General features: G+C 41.0%; 1 long non-coding RNA gene across 1 annotated transcript; it reads left to right on the forward strand.

The window, feature by feature from the left end:
- Positions 1-4,197: 4,197 nt before the first annotated feature.
- On the forward strand, positions 4,198-26,911 carry LOC128627173 (uncharacterized). The gene is made up of 4 exons (XR_008391333.1): positions 4,198-4,325; positions 9,295-9,445; positions 14,128-14,275; positions 25,920-26,911. It is a non-coding gene; the product is annotated as an uncharacterized LOC128627173 (long non-coding RNA).
- Positions 26,912-27,264: the final 353 nt, after the last annotated feature.

Consider the following 27,264-nt stretch of genomic DNA (forward strand, 5'->3'; position numbering starts at 1 on the left):
AAATAATTTAATGGGGGGAGGCTTTTTAAAAAGGGGAATAAAAGAGAATATTTATTTAGAATAAGAAAAATAGCACAACAGATTAGTGAAGATTTTTGTACTGTAGTCCCTTTTTTTTCTGAGATCTCTTTCTGCAGTTCGCCGTAAACACATACAGTGTTTACGAGGCCAGCCTGCCTTCCTTGCCCACTGGGAGCACCACAGGGCCCAGGAACAGCCAGTTTTTGTGGTTTCATCAGCTTCATGGTAAATCTACTTCTGCAAACATCACTCACATTATTTCACTGGTGCTAAGAAGCAGTACAATACAGAAAATACAATCATCTATGTTTTATTTTTTATGTCATAACAAAAGCCTGAAAGCACATTTGCTATCATATGTAGTGGAACACATGGTCTTTAGCTAAAAATAAGGATAAGAAATGATGGCTTTTATTTTTGTCTGTAACATGCTAGACTCTCTCTCGTTTTTAGATGAGGAAACAGAGGCTCATAGAAGTAAAGCAAGCTGTCCAACGAGCTGCAGCTATTTGCATTCTAGCACTCCAGCCTCCCACCAATGCTTCCAAAAATGACTCTGTTCAGATGCTCTAGGGGGCCCAGTACAGAGGATGCAAAATGACAAATGAGGCCATTTCCTGGTGGCGGAGCTCAGAAGCACGAAACAGTTCCCCAAAGATACTAGACTCACATCCCTTTGGAAGCCTTCTTAACAAAAATAACAAACCACACAGCCGGTCGGAGGTAGAGTTTGGGTTTTTTCCCAACATTTTAGTTTTAAATGCATTACGTAACTGGAGCCTGCTATGTAGCACTGATTTCAATATACTTCTTTTTAGCTTGGGATTTTATGCTTTTTATCCTTTAGTAGAATATAGTAACATATTCAGAATTTATGATTTCTAGATTGTATCTTAAACTCCTGGTGGATATGTTAATTGCCCAGAGCATGCTGTTTGAAAGCTAAAAAAACTAGTCTTGGTCCTGCTTCTGCTACCAGCTGCTTTCTGAAACTTGATGATTGCTCTCCTTTGGATGCAGCCTCCAATAGTCTTAACCTCTTTCAATGTAGGGCCTTTGGCTATGAAATGACCGTATTAGACTTAAAACTCTGAAACTATTAGACTGTCCTCTGAAACAGTCTATGATTAAAAAAATTTTTAACAAAAGATTGATATGTAGGAATGTTTATCCCAGCATTATTCATAAGGATGGGGTGGGATGGGGGGAATTAGAAGTAACCTAGGGGACCTACTGGCAGAACGCTTAAGTAATTTGTGTTGCATTATGACCATGGGATATCATTCAACTGCTACGAGCACCAACCTAGGAATACATCCTGCAGTGCACGTAGACCTTAAAAAATATTATATAGTGAAAAAAATAGCAATAATCACTCCTGTATATAGAATAACACTAGTTACATAAATTACAAATATTTATTTTTAACACAAAATAACAGTATACATTTTGCAAAGATAAGTGTATATTCAAATATGTCAGGTGTCACAGCTGGGGCTGGTATTTGGCATGGAGATGAAGGAAGAAGGGTCTGTTAGTGGAAAGAAGCAGTTTGCATGGGCCAATGATTCTAGTGTGTCAATACTGTGCCACACACAAAGTTCTGTAATAGTCACTTGCTCAAGAAAGGCTATGTGTTTGTAAAAGTCAACACAGAAAATAATCAACTAAGAATAGTATGGAATATAGAGTGATGAATATAGGAAGTAAAACCTCATGTAAATTCAAACTTACTGATAAAGTAAGGATAGATGAATTTAAGGGTACAATGGAAAATTATCATTAGAATCAGGTCCTCAATTCACAAGCATAAATATAGGTGGAATTTGGGTCTTGAAGAACTTACAGGAAATCCACATGTGATAATAACGAAAGGTTAAATGCTTTCAGCATTGGACACTCACCAGCTTCATTGTTTCTGTTGTCTCCTTCGTTCGGCCAGATTATTTTTGGCTCCACTTTCTCTGGCTTGCTTCTATAGGCAGTGCTGGGCTTCCTTTTCCTTTGGCTGCTGTCTTGGCATGCACGTTATTGATACTTCTTTTAAAGAAGTAAATACTTCTTGTTTTGGCCACACCCAATGTGATCTCCCTCTCTCTTTTTCTCTCTTTCACACATACACACACACACAGAGCTACTCCTAAAATATTGAATAAAGCCAACCCTGCGATCAGTGGCTTAGGAGTGAAATTCAATACAGGGGTAAAAGAGGTGATATAAACATGACAATATGAAGAACAGTGTTCCAGAGAATTCCAAGATGTTATGTGTTCCATAAAAAAGAGATGACTAGGACCAAAACTTTTTCTTATTCTTTACCATAATCTCCATTCTCATAGCCTAAATCTAAATATTCAAATGATATTACTGAATATGTTAGGTCTAATGTTTTATCTAGAAAAAAACTTCTAATGATCATAAATCCCATTACCAGAAGGGGACTAGGTTTTAAGCCCCCTACAACTTTTTCTGTGACCACAAACTAATGATTTCTCTCCTTTGAGTGTATTTTTGCTTTGGTATTTAGAGACTTTGTAAGATTAGCAAATTTACGATATAGAGGTCCAAGATAATGTTTGTTGCTTAGAATGGAAAGAGTTTGAAAATATGCCATTATTTTACTTTTGCCATTAATAGGGAATGAGAAGGTTCAGGTTAATAAACTTCCTAGATACCTCACATTTTTGTTTTTGTTATCACTGTGATGTTTTATACTCAGCACATATGGATGTTATAGTCGATGAAGATAAAAATCCTCTGCATTTTCACTTCCCTATGCAAATGTGCAATGTGTGTGGCTTGTTGATGACCTTTGGGGGATTTTTTTTTTGAGAGTTCATGAAAGGGTGACTTTATTAACAATTCACCATGCCTTAAGGATAAAGCCATTCATGTTCTTCTTTTAACTGAATTTATTGGAGTGACATGGGCTCACAAAATCATACAAGTTTCAAGTATACAACTCAACAAAACATCATCTGCACAATGCATCGTGTGCCCATTGTCCCAAGCAAAGTCTCTTTCCATCCCCCTACCTTGGCCCACTTCCACTCACCCACTCCCTTTCCCTCTGGCTTTCACTGCACTGTTGTCTATCCCTATGCATTATATACGTGTTTTCTTAATCCCTTTATCTTCTTTCATCCTGCCCCCTAATCCTCCTCCTCCCAGACAGCTGTCAGTCTGTTCCACGTATCCATGCCTCTGTTTCTAGTTTGTTCATCAGTTTATTTTTTTCATTTAATTCCACATGTGAGATGATATGGTATTTGTCTGTCTCTTTTTTCAAAATATATTTTATTGATAATGCTATTACTGTTGTCCTAATTTTTCCTCCTTTGTCCCCCTCCACCTGGTAACCCCATTTCCTCTGGCAATCCTCCACCTTAGTGCATGTCCTTGGGTCATGCATATAAGTTCTTCAGCTAGTCCATTTCCTACACAGTCTTAACATCTCCCTGTCTATTTTGTACCTTCTAATTTGTACTTCTTAATCTCTGCACCTTGCCCTCCATTCTTCCCCTTCCTCCTCCCAACTGATAACCTTCCAAGTGACCTCTATATCTATGATGTTATTTTCTGTTCCACATGTTTGCTTAGTCTGAGTCTGTTTTTTATAGATTCTGTTGTTGATAGTTGTGAATTTATTGTCATTTTAATGTTCAGTGTTTTGATCTTCTTTTTCTTAAATAAATCCCTTTAACATTTTGTATGACAATGGCTTGGTGATGATGAACTCTTTTAGCTTTACTTTGTCTGGGAAGCACTTTATCTGCTCTTCCATCTAAATGATGATAGCTTAGCTGGATAGAGTAATCTAGGTTTTAGGTCCTTGCTTTTCATCATTTTGAATACTTCTTGCCAGTCTCTTCTTGACTGCAAAATTTATTTTGAGAAATCAGCTGACAGTCTTATGGGAACTCCTTTGTAGGTAACTATTTGCTTTTCTCTTGCTGCTTTTAATATTCTCTCTTTAGCTTTAAGAATAATTTATTTATCTATTTTTAGAGAGAGGGGAAGGGAAAGGGAAAAAAACATCAACGTGTGATTTCCTTTCATGTGCCCCTTACTGGGGGCCTGGCCTGCAACCCAGGTGTGTGCCCTGACTAGGAACCAAACCTGCCACCCTTTGGTTCACAGGCCCACGCCTAATCCACTGAGCTGTGCCAGCCAGAGCCTCTCTTTATCTTTAAACTTTGGCATTTTAATTATGATGTGTCTTGGTGTGGTCCTCTTTGAATCCATCTTGTTTATAACTCTCTGTGCTTCCCGGACTTGTGTGTCTATTTCTTTCACCAAATTAGGTAAGTTTTCTTTCACTATTTTTTCAAATAAGTTTTAAATTTCTTCCTCTTCTTCCAGCACCCCTATGATTCAAATGATGTACGTTTGGAGTTGTCCCAGAGGCTCCTTAGCCTATCCTTGTTTTTTTGGATTCTTTTTTCTTCTTGCTTTTCTGATTGAATGCTTTTTCTTCCTTATTCCAAATCATTGATTTGCATCTCAGCTTCATCCACTCCACTTTTTTTTTTAAGATTTTTATTTATTTATCTTTAGAGGGGAAGGAGAAGGGGAGAGAAACATCAATGTATGGTTGCCTTTAGTGCATCCCATGCTGGGAATTTGCCTGCAGGGAACTGGCCTGCAACCCAGGCATGTGCCCTGACTGGGAATTGAACCGCGATCCTCTGGTTTGCAGGCCTGTGCTCAATCCACTGAACTACACCAGCCAGGCATCCACTCCACTTTTAACTCCTCATATATTTTTATTCATTTTACTTAGTGTAAGCTTCATTTCCACCTGGGTCTTTTTATGCTGTTGAAGTACCAGGTGAGTTCCTTAAGTACCCTAATAGCCAGTGTTTTGAACTCTGTATCTGTTATATTGCTTATCTTCATTTTGTTTAGTTATTTTTCTGGATTTTTGTTCTGTTCTTTCATTTGGGCCACATTTCTTTGTCTTTTCATTTTGGCAGCTCCCCTGTGTTTGTTTCTTTGTATTAGGTATAGTTTCTTTGACTCCCTGTCTTAGTAGCATGGCCTATTGTAGAAAGGCACACCATGGGTTTGGTGAGGCAGAGCCTTAGGTAATCACCTGGGTGGGGAGACCCAGGTGAACCAGGTTGATGGAGTCTTAGATATGGTGTCTCTACCATGGCTATGTGGGGGAGGGCTCAGAAAGGGGACAATGCCACTGCCTGGCCTCTGGAGTTTTGTCTGGGAGGAAACTGTCCCCTGGTACTCACCCTGATGCCAGACACTGCACTTTCCCCCCTTATGCTACTGGTGCCCTTCCATATGCTGCCCCCATGCTGAAGCCCAGAGGGAGCGAGTCTGCATGTGTGCTAAGTCTGTTGCGGACCCTTTAAGAGGAGACTTCTGAGAATCCTGCAATTGCTTCTGCTGCCCCAACCCCCACTGATTTTTACAACCAAGAATTATGGGGACTTATCTTCCTGGAACTGGAACCCTGGGCTGGGCTGTCTGATATGGGGCTGGGATCTCTCCGGAATGAGGGATCCCTCCCAATCCACCACCCATTGGTGAGACACCATTTGTTCTGCATTTCTGTATCTCTGCCCCTCCTACCAGTACAGACTAATGTGACTTCTTTAATTCCTTGGTTATTGGACTCCAATACAGCTTAATTTTCTGATGATTCTGGGTGATAGTTGTTTTGTAGTCTAGTTATAATTTTTGCTGCAGTTGTGTGAGGAGGCCAGCCTCCATCTTGACCAGTACTCACAAATACATCTCACATCTGCGGAGCAGCCTGAAGTTCATGATGGATTTCCCAGCACTTGATATTGGCGTAGAAGATGAACTAGTGAAGATTTCCCAACATCTGAGTCTTCTAGGACCTTCTCCCAATTCAGGGATGCCTTTTTCATATTTGTCTTTCTCTGACTAGTTTATTTCATTTATCATAATAATCTACAGGTTTATCCATGCTATTGCAAGAGAAATTTTCTTTTCTTTCCTTTTTTCATGTCAAAGTAGTATTTCATTGTGTAAACATACCACAGCTTTTTGACCCACGTCCTATGATGGGCATTTGGGTTATTTCCAGATCTTGGTTATTGTAAATAGTGCTGCAATGAACATAGGGATGCATATATTCTTTGAATTAATGTTTCAGGTTTCTTTGGATATACTCCCAGAAGTGAGATCATTGGGTCAAAAGGCAGTTCCATTTTTTAAAAAGATTTTATTTATTTATTTTTATTTTTTAAGGATTTTATTTATTTATCTTTACAGGGGAAGGGAAGGAGAGAGGGAGAGAAATATCAATATGTGTTTGCCTCTCATGTGTCCCCCACTGGGAACTGGCCTGCAACCCAGGCATGTGCTCTGACTGGGAACCAAACTGGGATCCTTTGGTTCGCGGGCCCGTGCTCAATCCACTGAGCTATACCAGCCAGGGCTATTTATTTATTTTTAGAGAGAGGAGTAGGGAGGGAGAAAGAGAGGGAGAGAAACATCAATGTGTGGTTGTCTCTTGCATGCCCCCAACTGGGGATCTCGCCTGCAACCCAGGCATGTGCCTTGACTGGGAATCAAACCAGAGACCCTTTTGTTTGCAGGTTGACACTCAATCCATTAAGCCACATCAGCCATGGCTCATTTTAAATTTTTTGAGGAACTCCATAATGTTTTCCACAGTGGCTGCACCAATCTGCTTCCCACCAACAGTGCACAAGAGTTTCCTTTTCTCCATATCCTTGCCAACATTTATATTTTGTTGACTTATTGATGATGGCCATTCTGACAGGTATGAGTTGATATTTCATTGTGGTTTTCATTTGCATCTTTCTGATGACTAGGGATGTTGAACATTTTTTTCATATGTCTTATTGGCCACCTATATGTCCTCTTTGGAGAATTATCTATTCAGTTTTTTAATTGTATTATTTGTCTTCTTGGTGTTGAGTAGCATAAGTTCATTATATATTCTGGGGAAAAAACCTATCAGATATATTATTGGCAAAAATATTTTCCCATCCAGTGGGTTCTCTTTTCATTTTGTTGATGGGTTCTTTTGCTGTACAAGAGCTTTTTAGTTTGATGTAGTTCCATTTGTTTATGTTTTCCTGTGTTTCCCTTGCACAAGGAGTTATATCTGCAAAAGCATTGCTGTAAGAAATGCCTGAATTTTACTGCCTATGTTTTCTTGTAGAATTTTTATAGTTTCTCAACTTACATTTAAGTCTTTAATTTATTTTGACTTTATTTTTGTGTGTGATGTAAATTGATAGTCTGGTTTCATTTTTATTGCATGTTGTTCAATTTTCTCAACATCATTTATTGAAGAAACTATCTTTATCCCATTTATGTTCTTGCTTCCCTTGTCAAATATGTATTAACCATAAATGTGTGGGTTTATTTCTGGGCTCTCTATTCTGTTCCATTGATCAGAAAAAGAGCACCCCTAAGGTCCCTGCTGGGAGCAGGCAGCAGACTTCTCTGCAGGACCCGAGTGCAGCAGAGTGGTGTTGCCAGTAGCTGGGGAGCAAGGCAATACAGTCCCCGGGCTGCTGCTGTAACAACAGGAGTGCTTGACCCTGGGAAGGTGGTGTTAGGGTCTCCAGCAGATTTGCTTCTCTCCCAGGCAGACTGAATCTGCCAGATGCCCTGGCCCAACTGCCTGGCCTCTGGCATCTGGACCTGCACAACAGCTTGTTGGTGATCCGACTTATGTGTTTCGTTTCACAAGCTGACTCACCTAGAAGACTCCACAAGGATTACAGTGCCCTCAATGTCCCTCACAATGGCAGGCTGGCAGAGTTGCAAGGCCTGCCCCAAGTCAGGGTCTTCCTGAGCAACAGTCCCTGGGGCTGTGACTGCCACATGGTGGACATGGTAGCCTGGCTCAAGGAGACAGAGGTAGTGCAGGGCAAAGCCTGGCTCACCTGTGCATGTTCAGAAACGATGAGAACCAGGTCCTCCTGGAACTCAACAGCTCCACCTGGGCTGTGACCCTATCTTCCTTTCATTCCTGAAGACTTCTGGTCTTCCTAGGTATTGCTGTAGCCCTTATACTTGCCATTTTCCTACTCATTTTTTTTTATTTGAACCATAAATGGGTAAAAGAGTAGATGCATACCACCAGAGATGCATGCAGAAATTACATGAAAGGGCATCATCATTGCAGATATGAAATCGATGTGGATTCTAGGTTAACAAACCTCAGCTCTAATTTGGATGTCTGAGAAACACGCAAACAACGACGCCTGTACATGAGATGTAGACTGATTAAGCTTTACCCTGTCCCAGGCTTGCTCCATTTCCACTCTCCATTGTAGACACCACTGACCTTGACTGAAAGCAGTGAAGGGAATTTGCATCCTTGTCATGTTAAGTGTCTTGGTATGGTGTATAAATATAAGATGGTGAACAATTGCATGGTCTTTTACCCTCTTCCTTTCCTTGGGACTCACCATGTTGGGAGGGATTTTTCAAGTTTCAGCATGAACATGAACCCCTGGCTGCCTGTTTCTGGTAGTATAGTTCAAGGTATAACAAGTGTACCAACACAGACAGCATTCAACAAGAGCTGTCTCAACATTTTTGAGAAAAATACTCTATTCATAGATAGTAATAGTATCAGTTTTATTCCTATGTACCTAAATTCTGAAGAAAATGACTGCATTTTATACGCTGCCTGCAGCCCTTAGCAAGCAAGCTCTTCAAAGTAACTCCGTAGCACATAGGAGCACCAGCATCCGAGAGCATGCTTATATTTTACTGTACTGCGTATTACAGAAAATACCTTGCAACTTCAGATAACTTTTTTGACAAAGTAAATTACTTTTTTTCTGTTTGGAATAGTAAATTACTTTTTGATTGCAGTTTATATGAAACTATACAGAAGTTGTTTTATAAACTGCATTGAGATCCAACAGGCTGGGTTGTTTTTAAAAAATTCAATAAGGGTTCTTAAAAGAATTGTTTTAAATGCCCGAAAACCAAAAAAACAAACAAACCATTCTTTTGGAATTATTCTTGACTTTGTCGTGAATGGAAAAAGTGAACTTAAGAGTAATCTTGAAGGTAGCTGGGAGACCTTAATTTAAGGCATGGTCATAAAATTTAACAGCTGGAAGGGTCCATAAAGATTATTGATTTCAATTTCTTGATTTTCAGATGAGCAAACTGAGACCAGGAAAAGTTAAGCAACCTGACGAAAATCACAAAGTCAGGACTTGACACTATAAATGCTGATGAGGTTATAATTTTTTAATCCTCACCCAAGGATATGTTTATTGATTTTAGAGAGAGAGGAAGAGGGAGAGAGAGAGAGAGAAACATCCGTGTGAGAGAGAAACAACACTTGTTCGCTTCCCCTGTGCTCCCTGACCCGGCTGCAACCTGCAACATTTTGGTGTGCAGGACGACATTCCAACCAACTGAGCCACCCGACCAGGTAGGTTACAATTTCTTTTCCCCCATGATACTTACTATAGGCCCTGAGATATATTGTAAGTTATATGAATTTGGTTTATTCCAGTTGCAAGTGATTAAACAAAACTTCCAGGCTCTGACCAGTGTGGCTCAGTTGGTTGTGCATCGTTCCATAAGGCAAAAGGTCTCTGGTTTAGTTCCCAGTGAGGGCACATGCTGGGTTGCATTGCAGGTCTGGTTCCCGGTAGGGGTGTGACAAGAGGCAACTGATCAATGTTTCTCTCTCACATCAATGTTTCTCTCCTTTTCTTTCTCCCTCCCTTCCCCTCTCATTAAGAATAAATAAATTAAATATTTTTAAAAACCCACAAAATCCTCCAAACCTAGCCTAATAATTTAAGGAAAGGGGAAAATTATGGGTTCCTGTAATTAAGAAGTCTAAGGGAGTACAGCTTCAGGCATCCCATGATCCAGGAGCTCCAATAATATTAACATACCCATTGTCTTTATCATGGATTCGCTTCACTCTTATTTTCAGACAGATTCTTGCCTCATATTTGAAAGATGGTGGCAGCAGCTCCAGACTCTATATACTGTCAGACTGAAGTTTGGTAGGAAAGTGCCAGGGGTTCCAGAAATAGGCTCACAACATCTGATCGACTCTGATTGAGACTATGTGCCGTCTATAGAGCAGTCACAGAGGCCAGGAGAAATGTGATACGTTGGTTGGTTTAGGCTTGGGCCACACAGTCTCGCATAGTGAGACTCAGCACACAAATGATCTGAAAAAAGTTAAATACAAGATGGTGACGGAAGGAGATGTGACCTGGGGAGGTGAACACACAACCCAGTGTACACATGATGGAACTGTGCCCCTGAAACCTGTATAATTTTGGTAACCAGGGTCACCCCAACAAATTCAGTAAAAAGAGAAAAAAGTTCAATACATTATGGGTCATTTATTATTTTCTAACAAACTATTATATAGCACTTACTCTGCCAGATTGTTCTTTTAATTTATTTATTTTAATTTTATTTAGTTATTTTTCAAGTACAGTTTTTTTGTCTATTTCTCCCATCCCAGCCCCCCCCTCTCCCCCCTCCCTCCCATTTCCCCCCCCCCCCCCTTTCCTCCATCCCTCCCCCTTTTTCCCCTTAACTTCCCTTCCTTCTCCCCTCTGGTCACTATCCCCTTAGAACTTTACAAATATTAACCCCCTTACTCACCTTAACAACCCAATGAGATAGGTAGTGTTGCTATCCCATTTTAGAAATGAAAAAGCCATGGGAGAAATAGACAAAAAACTATACTTGAAAAATAACTAAATAAAATTATTTTAAAAAAATAAAATAAAATTTGAAAAAAAAAAAGAAATGAAAAAACCAAGTCACAAAGAGGTTAGGTAATGTGGCCGATGTCGCACTGTTTGTGATCTGCAGAGCAGCCATGATTCGGAGGCAGTCTTGCTCCAGAATGCCTGCTTTGCAATTGCAGAGCATTTTAATTCTTTCCCTTTATCTAGTATAACTATCTTCCTACTACAACAGTTTACTAAGCTGCGACTAGATTTTTCTTCCTTCTTGTCACGAGGAGGCTGATTACCAAAAAAGGTAATTGGTTTACAGGTGGGCTGGCAGGGCCTGAGCTAAGAGAGAGAGAGATCCAATTCAGTGAAGGTAACAGCTAGCTCTCGGTGTCCTGGCCTTCCTTTTTAAAGAGTCTTTAGGGCTCTTGTAGAATGTGTTCCCTTGCACACTACATTTGCTAATTCTGGGAACTGAGAAGATTTGCCAATAAGTTTCTTGGAGATGGATGACTTTTAAAATGTCAAATGCAACATTGAGCCGTTAAGTTGTGCTGTTTAAAATGTCAGGAAAAACCATTATTTTTGCAGACGGAGCTTCAGTGTGGTCTGATTTCAAGTTTGTGAAATGACTTCTGTTTTTGAGAAGAATCCTTCTTTTCTTAGTTTGAAATGTTGCTCTTGTTTTGTCCAGAGAAGAGCGGTCTATGAGGCAGTGCTGGCCTCCACATCCAGCCTAACTCAGGGAAACAGCTGAACTCCTCCAAGGTGTTTCCAACCCCTGCTGGCCCAGTCTTCTCAGAAACTCTGCAGACAACTAGCCACTGTCCTTCCCTCTCCCCACCTCCCTTCTCCCTCCTCCCCCAATAGCTGAGCTGGAGTGATGTCCCCTCCAGAATCCATTTCCTGTTATGTTGGTTTTTCTATTTTTTTTTCAAATCCTCCAGTTTTAGAGACAGAGAGAGACATTGATGTGAGAGATAAACATTGATTGCTTACCTGCTGAAAGCACCCCGACTGGGGATCAAACCCGAAACCTAGGTAGGTGTCCTGACTGGGATCAACCTGCAGTCTTTGCTGTACTGGACGATGCTCCAATGGAGCTACCAGCCAGGGCTCCTGCTATGTTTTTTTAAGCCACTTTTCTGCAGAGCATGGGAGGGAAGAGTAGAAGAGAACTTACCCCCCAACAGAAGATTATATTTGAGGGATTTGGAGAGGAGCAGCCTTCGGTCAAGTACCTGATAATGACCAGTCCCAGTGGGGAGTTAGAGCCTTGAGGTTTTGTGTCTATTGCTCCGCACCTGGTATTGTAGGAGCAATACAATTTCATCCAGGTACTGTCCAGTGATTAGGAGCTTGAAATCAAACCACCAAAAAGTATCCCCAAGTTTGACCGATACCTCAGAGTGGTGGGGAGAGAGGTCATAACTCCCCTTGTTGAAGAGGGAATGAGACCGGAGGGGCTAGAGCTGCCTCTGTGGTCTGTGAACCTCCAGCCTCATAACGTACTATTTTAGTACAGTCAGCCCCTCCTCCACTTGCTTCCTCTCTCGTCATGACCCAGCTCGATCATCCCAACTTGTTAGGTTGTAGGAGATGACTCCCAACCCACCTCTGCATCTGAAATTATATGGTAATGTCTGTCACATAATTTACAAGAAACAATTAATTTGGGGGAAGGCAGGAGTAACTCTGCCTTGATAGTGTAGGAGACTGCCATCTTGTGTCTTAGCAAGACTCGATATGAGTATGTTATTTACACATTTATTAGAAGCACTTTGATTAGAGTGAGCCACATGGCACAGAAGCCTAAAGAACTGGATTGCCTGTCAAAGGCCCAGTTTTTAGCCTGAACTTAGAACCACACTAACTGACATTGAACAAATCAAAATCTTTCTGATTCCTTTTTTCTCTCATAAAATGAGGAAATAAATGAGATCATTTTTAGGAAAATAAAAATATCTGCTTTCTACCCAATGAATAAGATCTGTATCTAAGAAATCAGATTTTTAAAAAATATTATTTTCTCTTTCCACGGTCTTGGAAGTGTATATGAATATTTGTCCCTGTGTAACAGATAAGAAAACTGAGATACAGAGAGATTTATAGCTCACTTAACAACAAACCCCAAGAGAGCTTCTGTTCTCCTGTGTGATACTTTGTTGATGAGTCACTGACCTACATACATCACAGAGGCCATGCTGGCTATTCTACCCTGGGAGTAACACAGTCAAGTCCGTGGGTATGAGTAGCTTGGTTCCCAGATTGTTCAGCTGGGAGATGATATTTAGAAGGATTGCTGAAAAACAATTCTAACCAAGCGAAGCATTAGTCAGCTTGGGAAAAACTTTATGGCTTGGGAAGAACTTCTCGGGGAGGAAGAGGTAACAGTATATTCTATACATTCCAGGAGGACCATTTGCACAGTCAGTGGGGGAATAATTTGTTTTGGACGTACACAGAGAAAAGGGAAGTGGTGGGGGAAAGCAGACCAGACTGGAAGTTAGGAGACTCCTCTTACAGGCCAACTCTGCCGATTAATACAGGGCAAGCTACATACCCTTTCTTACCTTAACTTCGTTACCTGTAAAATGGGAGGGTGGGACTAGACGGTCTCCAAATTTCTCTAAGTTCTGACATTACTAGATTCCTTCCCCAAGCGTAAACTTTCTCCGGTCATAGCAGTGATTCAGAGGCTTCTCCTTAATTTTCAAAACAAGTCCTATAGGATCAGGGGGATGTCCCTCTGTGGTCTCTCTCTCCCCAGGCTCTGTGTTCTCTTCAGCTTACAGGTAGCCTTTCTTAAACGTAACCTTGTCGAGGCCGACCGGTATTATTGAAAGTGGTATATGTTTTACTCTCCTGAGTTGGGCTCTGTCGGTTCCACGTCATTCATTTCAGGGTCTCTCCCATCAGCACACATGCGGCCTTGCCTTCCATTTAGTAGAATTGCATCTCCAGAAAACTGCAAGTCCATGCTTGCTCAATATTTCAAGTATGACTATTCCTCAAATTTGAATGCTCATTATTTAATCATTTCTTGTGTAACTTTCATGGTATGCTGCTGATATGTAAATATAGAATTCTGTCACTCAAATGTACAATTATTAGTTAACTATTACTTTTTTTATTAAGGGAACAGCAACTAATATGTGCATATGATAACATGTGCATATGATTTTATATACACATACACATTTTCCTCTGTGCGTGATGTATTTTATTGGCTTAAAGAACTGGACTATATCTGTTCTTATATTTTTAATTTTATGCTGGAGCTCTGGTTGCAACTATCTCCTACTTCTTTCTACTACTTGATTATTATAAAGTCTTTATGTAGAGCTGAAGTTGCAAGTGTCCTTCAAGATCATCTGTGATCCAACCTTTTACTTTCTAGTTAAGAAAACAGAGGCCCCAGGAGGTCGCGGTGTCACTACTGGTCACAGCCCAGCGAGAGCTGGAGCTGACGGGCCTTGCTTCCCAGCCCCTGATGGTTTCCCTGCTGCAGCTCAGTAACACTTACGGACACAACACAGGACACACACGTGAGTATGTTTACATAGATATAAACAGAAATATTCATGTTTTGCTTACATTCTGTTACAGAAAGGTAGAGACATTCGGGTATACATTTCCCTCATGAACGGCTCAGAAATGTGCATCTTAATGAATATTATTCATTGGTGAAAGAAAATATTGCTAGGTGAGTAGAAGATATGTATCCTGTTTCTTTAGAAGCCTACTTCACGCTGTGCCAAGGGGATAGAGGAGAAGTGCTGGTTAATAATTCATAGTGTGCATTCATCTCTAGTCCTCTGACTAAAATATTAATTCTCCACCGATCAGCACTATTTGCTTTCTGCCCAGGCAGTATGCAGTGTGCAGAGCGTTCGGTGAGAGGGCTGTTTCCTAGACTCATCAGGGTCCCCTGTGTTCCGCCGGTAATTTACTGACTTCATTCATTTGTGGTAATGAGCACACCGTGTAGAGGGTGCCAGCTGCTGGGATTGTCTTGGGTGCCTTTTTTCTACAGCAGAACAATGTCAAAAGCACAGCTGTTTTTTTAATTTAGTATTTGCCGCATGTGCCTGCTTTCTTATTACATTTTTAATGGAACAGTGCAGGTGAATATAGAATATAAAAAAATCTCAACTCACTTTCTGTTAATAAAGCGAATTTATTTAAAAATATATTGAGAAGTGTATGTGGAGGTGTATATGTATTCTTAAAAAAAAACAGGTCTGGAAGTTGGGACAAAAAAGATTTGGTTTAGTGATCTAGAACTTTATAATTGTATTGTGTCTATACTTTTTTACACATAGATACATTTAATATAGGCATACATTTTGTGTGTGTATGTATAATCTGTAAATTTTTCATAAATTATAATCCAAGGGATAGAAGAAATTTAGTATGTAAGCCATCCTTTACTATATGTGTTAAAAGAGAGAAGCTTTTTATATTTTGACTTTCAAAAAGGAAGTTAATCTGCAAATCATTCTTTGTTTATTGTGAAATGCAGTTTTAAATTTTTCTCTGAGAATATCTGTTTTTCCAAATGTGGACATTTCAACCAAATTGTGAAGCCGTGAGCGTAGCCTATCTGAGGAGGAACCAGCGCTTTTGCTGCTTCCTCATTTGGTCACTAGTTCCTTCCCTTTCTGTCCCTGGTTCCACGGCAGGGATTGAGTGCCTTGCCCTGCAGACCAAGGGCCACCACGAGCTGCCTCCTTTCACCCCTTCTCTCTCTGACTTTCATCTCTGCCTTCCTCTTTTTTGTCTTTTTTTCAATAGAAACCTTTCTACTTTTATCTTCTCTCACTACCTCTTTAAATTTTCTGTTAATTTAAATAAACTCAAGAATTTCAAGGGCTCTCGGCACACCCAAGTCTGTGGGCTGAGCTGGGTACACTTTACATACTTGTAGTTTCTCATAGATGGTGAGCCAAGGATATGGTACTGTGGGACACTTGGTTGCTTATAACATACTTTAAGGACAATGGATTCATGTTACAATTGCTCCTGCTCAGTTGGTGGTCTGGTTTTTCCTGAAGCTCCGTGAGATAGATTTTCTCTTTCAGTAGTCATTTATGCAATTCCTGCAATTTGTGGGGAAAAGGATTTAGTAATTTTGCTCTACTCTTGAATATTACAACTGTGCTACTTGGCAAGTCACCATTTGCATTTATCCAAGAAAAAAAATATATATATATATATATAATCAGGATCCAGCAAGGAAATCAGAAACCACTTTAAGTATTTACAAGAGAAGAAATTAAATACAGGAATTGTTTACACAGGTGATAGAGAACCTAGGAGCAAAACAGAGAGAGAAGTGAAGGAGGCAGAGTTTCAGGTAAGGCCCCAGGAGCCAGGGTCAGCTACCAGCACCTGGAACTATGACAGCTTTATTCAGCAGGAGCTAAAGCCAGAGAGGAGACCCATCAGTAACCTGAGAAGCCACTCAAGGTGGAGGGAGCTGTGGCCTCAGGTTTCTTCCCACTCCCATTCCCCTCCACAATCTTATGTCAGTGCTCAATCCCAGGGGGCAGCCAGTGACAATGGAAACCAGGAAAAGCAACCTGCAGAGGCCTGCTCCCCCCTTGCCCACAACGCAGATCTGAGTAGGATGGGGAAGGGTGGACGAAACGGGAAGGGGAAGAATGCATCCCACAGTGCATAGGCTGAGAATACCCACGCTAAAGTCACCACCTAACCCTAAGTGAGCTCTCTTGATCCCCAATACTGGCAAAATCTTCATGTGGGTTAAGGAACCTGAGGGGTCAGGGACCACAGACACTGAAGGTTATCCAGAGCCTACCTGTGGCTGCTTGAGCTACCTTTTCTTTGGGACTTTGTGGCTTTATTTTTCTATTTCCTCTCGCCCCCTGCCACTACTTCCTTTCTTAAACTCGCCCTGTGATCACTAGTCAGAATTACGTAAGTTTTCTGGGGAAAACCTCTACTCTTCTTCAGCTGGCTCACAGCCTTGCTTTAGGGTTAGAATAATTAAGTCAAGGATGATGTCTGCAGAAGAGTTGCTCAAACATCAGCAGTGGGATCAGGTCTTCTCCAAACACCTGCGAAGGAAGTGATCTCTGAGTACTGTGGGGGCTTCTTTGTCCCATACGGCATCACACATTGCCAAATATTTGAATCATTTGGGAATGTCTTTGCAATCCTGATAAAACATGGGTTTAATTTTTATATAAAACTTAAGACAATTTATTTACTTATTTCTAGAGAGATGGGAAGGGAAAGAGAAAGAGAGGGAGAGAAACATTGAAGTCTGAGAGAAACATTGATGAGTTGCCTCTTGCACACACCCTGAGCAGGGACTGAACCTACAGCCCAGGCATGTGCCCTAACCAGGAGCTGAACCGGCAAGCTTTGTTTTGCAGAACACGCTTGACCAACCAAGCCACATTAGTCAGGGCAAATACAGATTTCTCGAGGATAAAGACTTCCCTATAAAACATTACATTCCACAGGCAGTGCCACTCAAATAAGAGGTAATGCAATGTTTTTTATTGAAAATGAAGATTCTGATGGGGGAAATCTAAGCTGTAGTTTCTGTGCTTTGGGGTGAGTTATATGAAGTCTCTGAGGCTCATTTTAAAATAGAATTTTGACGAAAGAACTGCTTCTATGATCTTCAATTACAAAACAAGCAACTCGAGGGCAAGGGCAACATCGTACACTTAACGCACAGCATTTAGCACATCGTCTTCTACTAATAAGATGCTCAATACATATTTAACAAGGAAAGATCTGACTGACAGTTAGAAACATGATTGGCCAAGCTTTTAAAATATGAACATCTTTTGAAATTTTCTATTTAAAAAATTTACTAGAAGTAATAAAGTTAAGAATGGACTTATCATGAGTCGCAAACAAATGCCTATCAGGGATCAAGCAAGTAATGAGAAATGAACCTGGTTAAGACAAAAGAGAATGGTGGAGACTGTGGAGACAGGGGGATGGTTGGAGAGAGCTGTAACTGTCATCTCTAACGGGATGAGCTGACGTTCTGTCCTAGCCAATTGTCCTATAGAAAAATGGCAGTGATGTTGTCAGAACTTCTGGATATATATGAGAAATTTCTCTATTTGTGGCTAGGTTACCTACCTAAGGGATTCTGCTAAACACATAGCATACATCAGAAAATAATCTATTTCAGATTTCCAGGTGTTAATAATATTTATAGTTCTTAATAAGGTACTTATTTAAGATGCTTTGGGATTAGCTCATGATTTGGGAGCTCTAATTCCCCCTGTCTTCCTTTCCAATTTTAGCTGGAATACATCAGTGCAACTTTCTGTTGTACTCAGGTGCAGAGGTAACTACAAGGCAGGAAAGATTGCTCTTAGCTGTTGCCGAACTTTGACTTTCTATTGCCCAAGTACTAGCTGAGTAGTTGCTTTTTCATATTACCTTCCACAATAAACATGGAAAAAAACACCATGTGAATGATAACAGATTTTCCATCAACCAATAGATTATCAAGAGGTGTGCTTACTATATAGACACTATAAAGATTATGGATACTCCTGTGCTTAGAGGTGATTGACTCAGATAAGTGCACTATACTGTTGACAAGGCTGGGCTTGTGAGTTCTTGTGGTCAAACAACCAGCTAGTTTTATACACAAAAGTCCTCTGTGTACCAGAAGAGAGTAATGGCTCAAGCAGAGCCACTCGAGTTTCATAAGACCTATCCCCATTTGCAGTTGATTTGATGTTGAGGGGAGCTAATAAAGGTAGAAAATGAGTCATTTTCCAGCATGATATAACTAGAATTGGTTCTTAGCCCAGAAAGACATGAGTCAGTTCAGTCCTGATTCAGTTCCCAGTCTGATGCACAGTGACTCACTTCCCTGTGTGATGTCATGTTTGTTCCTTGTTAGATTTGACCTCCTCATTGTTTCATTGTATTAGGGTTGTTTTTTTTAAAAAAGAATAAACTGAGAATATTGTAGAAAAAGATGAAATATACCAAGGAATACATAATCAGACTAATAAAAAAGCCTTGATTTTTTTACAATGAGCCTGAAGGAGTAATTAAGCTTTAAATACCTATATTGTTGTTCCCATCTATTAGGATTGTTAATTTCCAAATAGCCTAGCTATTAGCCAACATTTTGCATGTAGAAAAAGAAAAATTGTATAACAGTAGTTCAGTCATTTGGTACATGTATTTATAAAAGGCAGCTGCTATTAAAAAAGACTTAACAATAGATGGTCAAATTAAAGAAGACGCAAGGATTGAGCATTCTAGAAAGATACATTAATTTATATACAGGAAGTAAACCAAAAACATGAAACACTTATTATGTAAACCATGGGCATTTTTAGGATACTTAGAATTATTTAAATATTATTTAGCCCTGGCTGGTGTAGCTCAGTGGATTGAGCACGGGCCTGCAAACCAGACAATCGCAGTTCGATTCCCAGTCAGGGCACATGCCTGGGTTGCAGGCCAGTTCCCTGCAGGCCAGTTCCCAGCAGGGGACGCACGAAAGGTAACCATACATTGATGTTTCTCTCCCTCTCTCCTTCCCTTCCCCTCTAAAGATAAAGAAATAAAATCTTTAAAAAATATGTTATTTAAAGATTTTTGTGTTTATATTAGTTGTGAAAGAAGTTTGGTGTTCATGGCTATGTTGAGGGTCAAGTTTGGAAGTTTAAAGAAAAACAATTGAAATATCTCAGACACTCTATGTTGAAAAGAATGACTTTGGTATTCCTCCCAAGGCAGATCAAACATTCTCATCCTTACTAGATAACTATACTGGGAAAGTCAAAGCTATGTAAGTTAAGGTTATTTTGATGGCAAGCAATAGAAACCGCTTTTCAATAACTTAAGCTACAGAAGGGATAAGTCTAAGGGATAATGAATCAAAGGAGTTGTTAACAACTAAGTCTCAAAATACATTGGAGGTCCCAGATTAGATACTTCTGGAGTCCCTAGGACTCTGTCAACTTGCAACTTTGCTCTGATAGCCTTCTATATTTGTTTCTCACTATTCATGTTTCAAATGCCTGGAAGAATGATCCGTTAATTAGCCCACCTTGGTAGGTGTACTTCCCCTTGGATGAATCATGTCTGATAGAGGGCTCTGATAGAGTGCATAATTCCTCCTGGGAGAACTGTTATGAGCTGGCAGTCATCCCAGTGTGTGTCTGCGACAGAGACCATTCGGTTTGCTCTCCAACTTCTTTCCCTTACAGCCCCAATCATAACAGTGTTTTTATTAGTCCTGTTGATTAGTGATTCTCAAAGTTTTATGTTCATATGAATCATTGGGGAATCTTGTTAAAAATGCAGATTCTGCCCTGGCTGGTGTAGCTCAGTGGATTGAGTGCGGGCCTGCTAACCAGAGGATCACAGTTCGATTCCCAGTCAGGGCACATGCCTGGGTTGCGGGCCAGTTCCTGGTGGGGGACGCATGAGAGGCAACCAACCATACATTGATATTTCTCCCTCTCACCTTCTTTTCCCCTCCAAAGATAAATAAATAAAATCTCTTTTAAAAATGCAGAATCTGGCCCTGGCCGTGTAGCTCAGTTGGTTGAGTGTCATCCTGCAAAGCGAAAGGTTGCCAGTCCAATTCCCAGTCAGGGCACCGCCTCGGTTGTGAGTTCCATCTCCAGTGAGGATGCAACCGATGAGTGTTTCTCTCTCACCTTGATGTTTCTCTTCCTCTCTTTTTTCCTTTCTTCCCTTCTCTCTAAAGATAGATACAATAAAAATCTTTTTTAAAAATGCAGATTCTGATCCCATAAAACTGGGATACTACCTAAAAGTCTGCAATTGTAGTGAGCTCTCAGGCGATGCCAACAATGCCAGTCTGTGGACCACTGTCTCAGCAGCAAGACTGTGGAAGAGATTTTTGGCTGCCTAACTATTATCCATTCCCCTCTTCCCCTTTTCTGATAGCGCAGAAGTCTTTATGCAAGTATTTACTCCTCCCTTTACACAGTTTATGTGCTTTGGGGAAAACTGACCGTAATCCTAGCTCAATGGTGGGTACCAATTGGCTTTAGCCAATCAGTCACTCAGTGCTATTTCACTGAATCTTAAATGGTGGCTGGTAGGTAGCAGGTACTCAACAAATATTCATTAAGTGTTATGTGAATTGATGTGAGCACAGGTACGTGACATGGGCTTCTCTAATTAAGATGAATTTCAGGACACTGGCTTAGCATGCTGATCTGGAAGCCTTTCTGTCACTGGATGTGAATGTTTGAGAAATGATTATGACCGGCAGCCTTCCTACATCTATTAGGGAAGTCTGCCTTAGGATGAAGTGGACACTACAGAAGGCACAGCAAAGAGACAGAAAGAACTGGGCTATTGACAAGTGCATTGAAACTTTGGATTAACTACCCTATATCCACCCCAGCAGTTACAGGGACCAAAAATTCCCTTTAATTTTATAGCCAGTTTTAGTTGGATTTTCTGTTAGGACGTAAAGAGTCATGATTGACAATGGCAAAATGTTTATTCCATTTCAAGGACATCCTATTTGGGGGCAATGTGGGTGCCTTTATGGGTTACTGTGGTCAGAAAGCACCAGGGTCAGAAAAGCGTTCTACAACATCCTGTGGTATGGATTTAGAAACAGGCTTTATTCGAGACATGTACAAAGACAGTGTCAGCAGGAAGAGCAGAAGTCTGCGATCTCAGCTTGTCATTGATCTAAGGAGAGGCTGCTACTGGAATATGGATGTATGTTCCAGGAGAGGGGCCCTGAAATAGGGAAAGCGAGAGAGCAACTTATCAGAGGGGGTGTAAACAAGTGTGGGGGGACAGGCCGGCCGACTCCAACCATACCGAATGGCCTACTGCGCTCCAAGTACTTCGTGGATCATCACTTCTCAGTGTCTAGAAGTCTTCTGCACCGTGCCGCCTCCTGGAATACGTCTTGCTGAGCACTCTGCCCACTAAATTTCCTCATGATCAAAGCTGGCTCTTCCTTTAAATTTCAGCTCAGCTATGATTCTCTCTGGGAAACATTCCCAGATCTTTAATCCCCATACCTAGCACAATTAATCATTGCTTCCTTTGAGTTCCCCTAGCACTTGGTTCACACTGCTAGTTTACACTTAACACCTTGTTAAGCAACATACTATGGCCTCCCCGAGATTATGAGTTACCCCGGGCATAGAGACCTTGTTTAATTTGTCTTTATAACTTAAACCCTACTGGGCGGCTCTCCATGGGACTGATCCTGCTGGCCCCACTGCGGAATCCTGCCCTTTATTCTCCTCTGGTGGCATGCCTTAAGGCCAAAATGTACTGAGATGTTGTACAGGCCTTTCCCTGGTGATGAAAGAATCTAAAGATGGACTAAGTGCAGCCCATCAAAATGCTGGACTTTGTACCCAGGCTGGAGATGATCGAACATGTTTGGGAGGGGACAATACTGGAAAGAAAGGAAACTCCATCTTTCAGAACAAATTCCCAGAAGGTCCTTGGACCTGTCGCCTTGGAGAATAGCCACTGATACAGAAGGTGAGCTAACATTTAAAAGGAGCAATACAATGTTTTTGAAATAAAGATTTCCCCTTTTTGACCTCTTCTCAATGTAATTGTATTGCTGTTAACTGTATTAGCGAAGCTTAATATCCAAGATACCGGGAAACACTCCCAGAAGCAGCTGTGCATGTGGCTGTTCACCAGTCTGCTCCCACCACTAGCGCATATGGGGACGCCTAGGTTGTTCCTGTTAGAATACTAATGACAACAGGCACTGGAATCAGACCACACGGAGTTAAGTGAAATAGTCGATGCTTTTATTTTCATCAGGCTAATGAACTTCAGAGAAGATTTGCAACTGTACACCTTGTCCTCTACAGATTTTTAGAACAACAGTGTAATGTCCACAGTGATAAGAAACAGCAGGTCTCATGGTTTTTCTGAAGATTTATTCAGTCATCTCAGGACACACCAAAAAGCAGGCTGATGCCAAAGTACACAGGCCATTGGGCGTGAGCCTGCCGGAAGTAGAGAGACTGGGAGGCCTAATGGAGCGGCTGGCACGGGGACAGTCTGCAGGCCCAGTCTGGTCTGCATAGCAGCTGCACATGTTCCTGGGCCCAGAGCCAGCTGGTGGCTCATGGCAATGGTTTCTGGGTCCTGGCTCCCTCCCAAGACCAGCCCAAGTGCCTTAGCCTTGACCTAGCAGTGGCTTTGTTCTGGCTCCAAGCTGAAGTTGGACTCCCTGAGCCAGAAGGTGAAGGCAGGCCCTGACCCATGCCCTCCTTCGAGCCTGACAAACAGCCTGCTGTAGGTGGGGCTAGGGGCCAGCAGGAAGGGCCAGTCTTCCAGGGTTAGCCAGGGTCCCTCTAAGAACTTGTGTAGTGGTTCAGCCCTCTCTGGGGTTGGGGGGGGGGGGGGCACTTCGGTGTTGCTCTGTGTGCATTGAGCCCTGAACTGGTGTAGAGATCTGTCCCGAAGATATCAAGGGATGGAGCAGGAACTTGGCGAACATTCCCCTGACCCTGACTGACTCAGGAATACTGAGGGGCAACTCAAGGACTGGATTTCAAAACTGACCTTGATTTCGCAAGAGCATCATCCCAAAACAAGGTCTCCTAAAAAGGATATCAGGAAAACCACAACATTCTTAAAATAAAATGGATTTTAATCTGTTAGAACATTTCACAGACACTCTAAGTAAAAAAAAAAAAAAAAAATCAATGTTTTCAGTCTCCGTCAAGGGTGGCTAAAGCTTCTTTAGAATATTTTAGTACCTTTATTGATTGGAATGGGCAATCAAAGTAAAAGCAGAGTGCTTGCTATGCAAATAAAGCTTCCAGACAAGTCTCCAGTCTTCCTCCCGGAACAGATTGCCATCCCGAGCCCCTCCCAGGTGGAACTCTGAAATCTGCTTTTAAAATCCAGTCTTTATTTGCATGCCCCTCCCCACCCATGTTTCAGTTTAATTCTCCCAGATTAAGAGAAACACAATAAAGGAGAAAAAAAAATTGTTTTCAGTGCTTCCCTTTTCACAAACTCTTCTTTTGGAAACCACAGCCCGGGATCCCAGCAGAGGTTCCTGGGGGCTTTAAGAACATCAATCAGTTTCGCAGCTGGAGGCTGAGGCTTTCCTCAGGGAAGACTTTTTACATAAAACAGATTGTACTTTGTCCTTGCCAGGGCAGACAAAGGTTTAAATTAAATATGCAGCAAGCTGCAGTTGGCTGCTGGCCAGAGCCTGCAGGGGGAGGGCGGGGAGGGAAGGGAAGATAGTGTCCCCACTGTCCTTCCTTTTTCTGCAGTTGTTTCTGCTTCCTGTTTCTGCTTTTCTAGTGGAAGGAGCTTAGAGTTCGAAACAAGTCACTCAGCCTCCTGGGACCTCAGTGTCCTCTTCTATACAGTGAAGAGTTTGAGATGATCTGTGAAGGTCTTTCGCCCTATAGTTAACCTGTGTTATTTCTAAATTCAGCTGCTTGGAGTTCCAACAGATGCCCCAAGCCTCATCTATTAATAAGCATCCGCAAGTTCCTAGGGCGATCGATCAGACTTTGTTTGCCTCCCACCCCACTGGCCAGAAAGGCCAGGCTATGAGAGAAGGAGGCCCAGTAGAGTGTGGTAAGTGGCCATCGACCCGCATCTCAGTCTGTGGGAGGGATAGCGGTAGGGATTTTCATGAAGTGAAGAGCAAGAGTCCTCAACAAAGGGACTGGCTCCAGCCAACTCAGCTCAAGCCAGTTCTTGCCACTTGGGAATGTGGGTCACCGAGATGCCAGTTCTCTCCTTAATGTGAAAGTTCTAAACTTTTAAGTATTGGCAACTAATAAACTAAAACAAACAAACAAACAAACAAACAAACAAGACATTGTGGCTCTCACAAAGTAGACAGGTCTGTGAAGTGAATTCAACGTGAAGAGTCACTCGGCCAGGTTTGTGGACCGTAATAAGAATTTCTGTCCTCTATTCCACAGAACTGTTCAGGGAATCTGTGTATTTAAAAGTGTGTTGTAACCTCTAGGGAAGTACTACAGGCCCGAACAGTAGAACCTTAATAGGCTGTTCAAACATCTATTTCAGTATAGAATTGTTCCACTAGAAGTTAATTTTCAAGAAAAGAACTTGAGCCATATTTAGGTTCTCAATCAACTCTTGGCCTGGGAATTAATGTTTTTGTTCTTTTATTGCTTAAAAATAATTCCTACCTCAATGGGTCATGCTATTAACCTTGTGGGGAAAGTAGGCTATAACAGAATTCTTATTTACCTTTCGGGGGCCCCAGTGCTTCACGCCAGGAAACCTGGCCCATGACCCAGGCATGTGCCCTGACTGATCATCGAACCAGCGACCCTTTGGTTCACTGGAATACATATTTACATGACAGAATTCCACTTTGCATTCTGTAATAACAACAATCTTTTATCTTATTATTAGCATATTAGATGAAAATATTTTAGTATATAATCGAAGATTAAAGATTTATATAATATAATGTATCATGCATTTTTGTTGATATTTTTATTATGTAGATACAAGTGTGTTCTACAATACTCTACTAACTGCAATAATAAGTCTGCAAAGACAAGCAACTTGAGAGGTGGTGTTCTCTTTATACAAAAGTATGATGCATAGTCTTTTTGTCTTGAGAGAAAGAATCAAATGAAAATGGGATTTAATCCTTAGAAACATTCTTGTTAGTGGCTAGATTATGTCTTTTGCTATTCTAGCTGTATAAGAAATTCAGATTTTAATTTCAGGAATGTATATGAAATATATTACAACTGTTCTAAGTTTACTTAAGTAATGTTCAAGTAACAAATAGGCACAAGTAATCTACTGGGAAGCAAGGTAAAATGACTTCTTCTTGAAATGCCTTAATTTTACCAAATAATTGATGTGGTACCTAAATATTAAATTATTTCCTTTCACATGTATAGATAATGATTCTCTATTTCCAGTTTTCATTGCTTAATCTTAATAAATTAAGACAGAAATATTTAATTTCTTCTCTTTTCCTCTAGAGTTTGTCTCATTGTCTTCTCCTGTATTTAAGCTTTTTATTATTATGTTTAATCTACATAGTAAGTCTCTTGGATTTGGTTAATTAATTTATAGTTTCTGACTTACAATTTAAAAATATATTCTACATTTTTAAGCTTTGACGTATAGTATAAATTGAAGACTACAAGTAAATACTTTCCTTATAAACAGGGCAACATGTGACATCTTTACCAAACGTGATGGCAGTGGCACATTCAGGACGAAACCTGCCAGTGGTCAGGACAAACACCCGGTGTGAACAAATCACTGTCCCAGACCTACTGGTTCTTCTTAACCAGTTGTAAACCTCCAGTTATTATCACTGGAATCATCACAGAATGGGAAACACCAGAATGTTTGTTTATTCGTCGGAATAACTACCCACTAGCTTCCACGACAGACCAACTCGGAAATCTAAAGGACTTTACACAACACGAATTTATTTCTCATTCACACAAAATGATAGTTGATCAGCAAGACTTCTTTTCCACTCAGAGACCCTGGGTTCCTCCATCTTGTGACGCTACCATACTGATCCGTGGCTTCCTAAGTCAGTGCAGGACGGATAGAAGAGCTGAAGGAGTGAGTCATCCTAGATCTCACCGGTGCCTGACACTTCTGCTTTCCTTTCCGCAGGCCAGGATGCGACCCAGGTCTCTAACCTAACTGCCAGGAAGAGTAGAAAATGCAGGGAAGCACATCAATCGCTTTGCGCCTCTACAGCCCAAGTACCTATAGGGATTTCTGTCCGACATCACACATTTATTCAGTTGTTGGTGCTGCTGACCCATGGCCTGATTCTGGACTTCTTTTCTTCACTAACCAGCTCTATCACACTCTCTCCAATCTCAGAGGTGGTGTTCAGGAGGGACAATCTGATTGGCTTGTTTATCTTCCTTGTGTGTTTGGGTAGAGGCCTTGTTCAAGGCCACGTGAAACGCACTGGCCAGTCTACAGACAGACTGCCTGATTACGTCACGCCTGGGTTAGCCATCTCTGGAAAAGACTTTGGGAATCCATTGCATTGGAATTTGAAAATAAACAAATAAATGTAGGGTGTGGCAAAAGTAGGTTTACAGTTATGAGTACATGAAACAGTTTATTGTTGTATTTTATTTATTAATTATTGTATTATTTTCCATAAGCACAACTGTAAACATCCTTTTGCCCTACCATGTAAATTTGGCAAAATTATTTGGAATAGTGAAGATTTAAAACATATCAAACAATGTCTTCATTGTTATTATATTGTTACAATATCATAATAATTACAAAATCAAAATTTGTCAAGGTTTTGTAAAGAACTACAGCTTTATGTTTTCAATCTATTCAAGTAACATGAATTAAGAGTAGCTGTTATAGCCCTGGCTGGTGTAGCTCAGTGGATTGAGTGCGGGTCTGTGAACCAGAGAACTGCAGTTTGATTCCCAGTCAGGGCACGTGCCTGGGTTGCAGGCCAGTTCCCAGCAGGGGACTCACCAGAGGCAACCATACATTGATATTTCTCTCCCTCTCT

This window comes from Artibeus jamaicensis, unplaced genomic scaffold (assembly GCF_021234435.1).
Source record: "Artibeus jamaicensis isolate MK-2021 breed Jamaican fruit bat unplaced genomic scaffold, CSHL_Jam_final contig_332, whole genome shotgun sequence".
NCBI classification, from domain to species: domain Eukaryota; kingdom Metazoa; phylum Chordata; class Mammalia; order Chiroptera; family Phyllostomidae; genus Artibeus; species Artibeus jamaicensis.